General features: G+C 36.6%; 2 protein-coding genes across 2 annotated transcripts in view; one reads left to right on the forward strand and one right to left on the reverse strand.

Moving 5' to 3' along the window:
- Nucleotides 1–1,168, reverse strand: part of LOC106875370 (thyroid adenoma-associated protein homolog) — a 74,565-nt gene extending 73,397 nt beyond the window's left edge. The window contains exon 1 of the mRNA XM_014923467.2: nucleotides 814–1,168. The gene's annotated coding sequence lies outside the window, so the exon portion shown is untranslated. The remainder of the gene's footprint in view (nucleotides 1–813) is intronic.
- A 994-nt stretch (nucleotides 1,169–2,162) lies between these two features.
- Nucleotides 2,163–7,264, forward strand: part of LOC106875366 (uncharacterized) — a 113,697-nt gene continuing 108,595 nt past the window's right edge. Inside the window, exon 1 of the mRNA XM_014923459.2 lies at nucleotides 2,163–2,381. The gene's annotated coding sequence lies outside the window, so the exon portion shown is untranslated. The remainder of the gene's footprint in view (nucleotides 2,382–7,264) is intronic.

The raw sequence follows: 7,264 nt of genomic DNA on the forward strand, positions 1-7,264 counted from the left end.
TATATATAATAACTACTAGTATTCGATTCAAAGAACGGATAAATAAGCACGCTAAGATTTTTCTTCATACGGACATCTTCAAAAGCTATGAAAATGATTACTTTGTGAAAGAGGGCTGACGTAATTTAACTGCAAACTGGACATTACGGCTAACAAAATAATGTTTACAAGAATTTAAACAACAATATGAAGAGTAAAAGATACCGAAAAGATTCGGATGTTTAAAAACATAGTAAGCTTTTCACTGAACTACTATGCGCGTAAAATTGATTTTTGCTACCATGAGATAAATACTACAGCAGCTGTGGAGAAAAACAAGGTAGATTCGGGTGGTAAATATTTTGTGGGTCAGTCAGTTAAAAGTAATGATGATTTTAAGAGGAAAGACATTTTAGAAAAAGTGAAACGTGTAAAGAAAAGCTATGGAATTCGACAAAATTCAAAGGCAGACATCAAGCACATGGAAGACATGCGGTAACCGCCTCCACTACACGTTAAAAACATCAAGTTTCTAGTAGTTTATCTCCGTAGTACACATTGCTAACAACATGTTATGGATACTGGTTATTATTATTCAAGAAACGAATGTATCAGTTTGTGGTGGAGATGTATACTGAGGCTCGAAAGAAACTTTTTTTTAAGGTAGAAAGGCGGCGGGAGGGGAAACACTCGATTATGTAAATGTATGTAATATCGGAACAACTGATGTCGACCAAGCACCAACGTCGCTACATGAGCAAGTGCTTGAAAGAATTCCGCTTTTCCAGCAGCTTCTTAACGTCAAACAAATAGCCTTTAAGGGAAAAAACCTACCCGTGCAGTAAATAAACCAGTCTCTGAGGCCTACCAAGAAGAAGTAGCAGCAGCTTGGGCTACCGTAGTAGTAGGAGCGGTACACATTTTCGGAAGGTAGAGCTACTTGCTGTGACCAGTTGTTGCTTTCATGTCAGATTAGAAATGAGGCTGGCTTTAAACCTAAGAGCACTTCACGTTGCCGCACTGCCGTATCTCTTCAGACTCACATTAATCTCTCTATTTTATTTAACACAATAATCTATACGTTTGCAAATCTGCTTTGATTCATTTCTGTCCCCATGCAGGTGTATCACAGTGCTGCTAGAGAAGCTTCAGCTGATGCCATGCTGCAGCCAGTTAATGATGCTGGCGCGAATATTTCAGTCGCAGAGTTCTGTTAAGCAGAAAAATAATTCAAAATTTCTCACTCTCCTCTCGCTGTTAACTATTGAAACATAGAACTTTCGTTCCGCTGCCGATTGCATTTCACTTTAACTCTGGAAACTTTAGCATCAATAACTTCAGTTGTTGATGCTAAAGAATGTCTTCAGTGTAATTATAATACAATGTAAGAGGAATCTTAACTGAAACTAACATTTTTCATTTAACATTTTTTATTCCCTGATTTTACATTGCGTAATAAAATTGATTGATAAAAATACTTATAATTTCTTGTAAATAACATAATTTCACCTTTTCTTACGAGCCAAAGAATTTTAATAATATATGGAAGTTTTCCTATCTAAATAACGCATTTGTTGTTTGTTTTTTTCTTTTTCATTAAACGACGTCTATTATAAAGTTTTCGAAGGTATATATATAATCAAAGAAATCTTCATAATGTATTCTTTACTCTTTATCATTTGCCCTATAATTCGGTCAATTTTCGATATAAACCATACGATGATAAGCACGCGTGTATGATGAATAGATGGGCGCGTGGTTACAACCATGAAACTACCCTATGTGTGGAGATTTAGAAAGACAGTGTATTAGACTGGTGGCTGGAAATATAGTGTGAATAGACTTGTGTAAGGGTTGGTGAAAATAGATGTATGAAGTTGGTTTGTATTTGGTGATGAAGAGAGAGAAACAGATGGATAGAGAGTGATTGTAAGAGGGAATAAAGAGAGAGAGAGAGACAAATATAGTAGATGAATTTGTATGAGGGGAAACGAGTGAGATTAGCTGCTGAATATATACAGGAAGAGAGAGAGAACGAAAGAAAATAGTGACGGAAGGGGAGGAGAAATAAAATGGCTGGAGGTATGTGAATGAGTGGGAGTAAAACTCTACAAGTGAGAGTGAGTGACGAAGGAATAGTGACAGAGAGGGAGAAGTGTAGAAAGAATGAGAGCGGCGGCGAAGAACACCAGAGAGAGAGGGAGGGAGGGAGAGGAGTAGGAAGAATGAGAGCGGCGGCGAAGACTCCCAGAATGCCTAGCAGATCCCAAGGTTGGTTTCGTGGACAAAGAAGTCAGGAATGCGTGTTATTTAGTCATACAAGTTTTGTTCTGCTTACCTTTGTGACTTGTAATGGAGAAAAGTAGTTATTACTCGAACTTACAGCTTAATAAAACCAGAAGGTAACTTTTGTTCGCTTATTCTTTCATTATTATTTGCATTCAACTTTGTTTTTAGCACTTGTTTCATGTATGTCATCCGAGAATCTACTTCCAACCTCATTATATAAATATATAAATATATATACACACACACATTGTCGATTCACAAACTCTTACCATGCCAAATTATATTCTCTTATACGTTGCCGAGATTCGTTATGAGATTTAATAAGAAAATAAGCCTAAATGACATTTATTTATTAAACCTTAATTGATGTTTTAAAATTTAACTTATAATTGCCAACTTCTTTATATGAAAGAAACAGACACATTGTATATGTTCTCTCTCTGACTTTGTCATATGTATATGTGTGTGTATATATATATATATATATATATATCATATCGTGTCAGCCGGTTGATGAAGCTTATTTATTGCAGAATATATATATATATATATGTATAATAATAATAATAATAATATTAGGGATATACACTGTTTTGTTTAGAAATGATGAAAGCATTCAATACTGAGTAAATTGTAAAGTTATACATTGCCATTTATCATCGTTTCTATGCGTGTTGACACGCACACACACATATATATATATGTGCTTATACATGTGTGTGTATGTGTGGTTTTTCTGAATTCCTGTAGCGCTTCCTTCGACTTTATCACCTGATTTCTAAACTTTCTCTCTCTCTCTCCGTTCATTCTCTTTATTTCTGAATTTTTTCTCTCACCTTACATATTTCATTTCCACCACCCTTCATAACAGTTTATATCTTCTCTTTAAAATGGCTCCATCACATTCTTGCCTTTATCACTCATCTTACCTGAACATAATCACTAATTTCCTTGCCAACTTTCACATGCCTGAAACTAAATTGTCCTTTACCAGCCGGCTGACACGAAGGTTTCGTTACTTTTTCTCCTCTCTCTTTATATATATATATATATATATATACACACACACACACATATATTTCCTCTTTAAATTCCGAAACGTCTTATATTATTTATAACCTTGTTTTCGTCGGCTGACTCCGGGAGTGTGGGAAGTGGGGAGTCTAGAAGTCACAACTTCTTGTCTTCATCCATCAGCTTGGCTGCCTTCTCCCTCTCCTAAAGAATCTTGTCCTAATCTAAAATTAACTTTTTCTATCTCTGAAGTAGGTAGGGGTGTTTTAAGTAGAGCTTTCTCTCTGAGAGTAGGGGGGCTATTATTATTATTGTTGCTTGGTGTAGGCCATTCTTCGTCTGCCAAGAACTTCTTAATGAAAAGTATGTCGTCGTAGTAGTAGCGTGATGATTTCATCTGACTCGCTTCATGGAACTTTTACTGTTTATTGTTGTTTAGCCACAGAGTAGCTTTGAACCGGCGGATCTGTGATCAAAAGAGAGAAAATAATCGTCCAACCGTGACCATACCATTATTTTTAGGCATCAGTCCATGTCCCCAAGACTATATTAGCAACGTGTTCTTTCTTTTCTTTTAAGATGTTGGGGGTGTGGTTTAGAGATTTTGAAGCTTTTTGCAGCAGGTCGAACAACCTCACTGGGACCCCGACTGATACAACCATACATTCAACCAGAGCCCTAAATCGATCCTAGTTAAGCAGAGCAATAATCAAAACATTCAAGTCATGACCATCCTGTTTTATTTTCGGGAATAGTGTATCATGGACTATGTCATTTAGTGTGACTTTTTTTAAAGACGGTAGAATGCAATTTCCTTTTTTTTTAGGTAGATTTCGCTGCTATTTCCCGGTAAAACAATCACACTGAGTTTTCTCAGTGTTTGTTTGGTACAAGGAATGATAGCGATAATATTTCTAATATAGGTACTGGGCTACAAAGGGACCCTAGATAGTAAATATCTCATTATCAAACCCCCAAATGGTGAAAGGTTAAAGTTGACCTCGGCGGTATTTGAATTGAGAACGTGGAGAGTCTTATGCAAAGCTGTTTGTCCGGCGCCCTCCAATTTCTGCCGATGATGGAGATAAGTTGTCATAACCTCATGCTTATCAGGAAGAAGGAAATTATGACGTTTATACCTTCCTCAAAAGCATGGCAAACTTTAAATGCCTTCAACTGTCGTGGGAACTTTTCTCTTCGTCTATGCTACGTGCTACAATATAAATAAAAATACGCTTCTTTTTGACAAGGTACATTCCGAGCATAAAAGGTGGGGGAGAGGAATTTGTGACATACCTCTATGAAGAGTTATTACCTATATGGGTAAAGTGGTTCCACCGAAAAGTGGTTGTAGATTGTGGAATAATCTTGATAATGATAATTACTTCAAAATTGTATACATCAGATTGACAAAAGAGATATTGCGATGTTCATGTTTTTTTTTTCTACGATCGAGAAGGTTTACATTTCTCACTTGCGATACTTTAATTCTGTTATTGCTTTGTCACGGTATTACAAAGGCCCATGATTTTCGCATGCTCTCAAGACTAATGAGATATTTACTATCTAGGGTCTGTTTGAACCTCTTTAAATAGACGGTGATATAAGTTGAGCAAGTAGGAAGGATTGGACGAAGAGGTTAGTACGGGATTTGGAGTTGTGGTTAACAATAGAAGAGGTTGTTGGATCTGAATGGAGGTAGTATTTATTGAGTGGAGGTGTTATAGTGAGGTAGAGATAGAGAGAACATGTCTGGGTCAATAGTTGAAGTGTATGTTTTGAAAAGTGAATGGTAAGTTTACCGATCAGGCGTATGGCCTTTAGGGTGCAATTTATAATGCACGTAACAGCAGCAGAATCTCACGCGAGTAGTTCTCCACAATTGAAAGAAGATGCGTTATTACCAGGAATGTGGTTGTAGCAAATTCAAAGGCCGGATCTTTTGGCGATGTGATTATATTAATAATAAACTGTTTCTGATTTAGCCACAACGTAATTATTTTGAGGGGAGGGCTCTGGTCGATATCATCGATCCCAGTATTTGACTGCTACTTTATCGACCCCGAAAGGATGTCAGGTAAAGTTCAACCTTGCGGAATTTGAACTCGGACCGTAAAGAGTCGGAAGTCGATGGCTAATAGTCATTTCCAACATAGCTACTGAGCCATAAATTTCAGAGCATGGACTTCATCGATTATTTGAACCCCTAACTGTTTTTGTTTGTTACTTATTTTATCAACCCGGAAGAATGAAAGGCAAAACCGACCTTAACGTGTTTTGAACTCAGAAGTGACTGAATACCTTTAAGATATGCTTATAACAGAAAGAAATACTAGTATAGTTTTCTTAATGATAACCAGAATTTGCAGAATAAGTAATATTTTCCACATGACTTCTGTAACTCTGATAGTTATTATTTTAATACAGTATCTTATATATGATATTTTAACTCTGTGTTTCTTGACTTTGATATTGTGTTGAACCAAGGAAAAGTTACGCTCTTAGCTTGATATTTGCTCGACCATCAGTTTGTCATACATTCTTATGTACAGCTGTAAGATTGCATGTACGCGTTTGTTTATATACATAATGTACATACATCGATTGATAATACGTTCAATGCATTTACAGAACAGCGATCGAGCGAATATCCTGGTAACCAGGTACGCAAAATCGTATCCACATTGCTCGTTAAAGTTTATAATAGTAACATGATGTGACTGTTATATATATATATATATATATATATATATAACTGTGTGTGTTATATTCTGTATGAATGTATTTGTAATTACATATGCGCCTGACCTCTGCCTTACGTAAACTTTCGTGCGTGTTTGGCTTATGACGAACGTAAAGCATTCGTGTTTGCTCTGTGACGTCTACGTGTGCCCGCCCTGTACTGTGTGCAAATGTATGAGTGTATATTAATGCGTCCTAATGCACTGTATTTCTTTCTGGTTACTGTTAATATTACACGCATGCACTTTCATGTTAGTGATTGATCATTATATACAATATCTATCACCATCTTCATCATTGCCAAGCGACTTTAATACTGCAGAGTATAGAAGTTGTTGATACTAACGTTTGTAATATATGTGTAACGCACACATTTGTGTGTGATTGATCAGATCTATGATCGGACAGCCTGTCCAAAGCTTACATTGCCAATATGTCCTTCCTTTTCTTAGCTGGCAGTTAGATTGGAGGTGGATTTGGCTACTATTTCTAGCATATCGAGCGACTGCGTAGGTGGCTCCCGCTTGGCTCGTTATCAGATAATTTGAAAATGTGTAGTGTTACTATCTACGTACTTGATGCTGTTTGATGTATTCATAATTTGATACACATTCTTAGAAATATTTTTGTGATAGGGATGGTTACGGGCGTGCTGTAAAATATGTAAACTTGTTGGCTGGGCTAAGGGGCTACTTATTTATTGAGGCATTTTCATCATTCTATAATTTCAGAACGGGGTGAGGCTGTGGTTAACAATTGTTTCAAAAGTTAGACTAACTACAAATATGTGTGCACTCCTCCACCACGTAACTTTCTGAAGAATAGATGTTTTTTAACAAAATTTATTGGAGAAATGCGTTTCAGATGGTGTAGATTACGATTATATTGGAATCGGTCACACACTTTATCAAACATATTAGTTTTATTTTATTTTTTTTTCCCAAACATTTTATTAACAATATATTTTTTACGGGAAGAAAAGAAAGAAAAAAAATTTTAAAAGTATAAAAGATCAAATTATCGAGAAAAATAAACCATAACTTCCTCACCAAGCAAACAGAAGAAAAAAGAGGGCGGGGGTTGAGCAGCAGAAGATGGAGTGGGGGGTAACAGGTTGTACACCCTACACCAAATAGCGTGTTCACGGACAAAGACGTTGCCGCAGAGAATGGCCAGTGACACTTGCAACATCCACCCCACCTCACGGGGGCTCATTTCTCAGACGGGCCGCAATTATCTT

This window comes from Octopus bimaculoides, chromosome 4, assembly GCF_001194135.2.
Source record: "Octopus bimaculoides isolate UCB-OBI-ISO-001 chromosome 4, ASM119413v2, whole genome shotgun sequence".
NCBI lineage: Eukaryota > Metazoa > Mollusca > Cephalopoda > Octopoda > Octopodidae > Octopus > Octopus bimaculoides.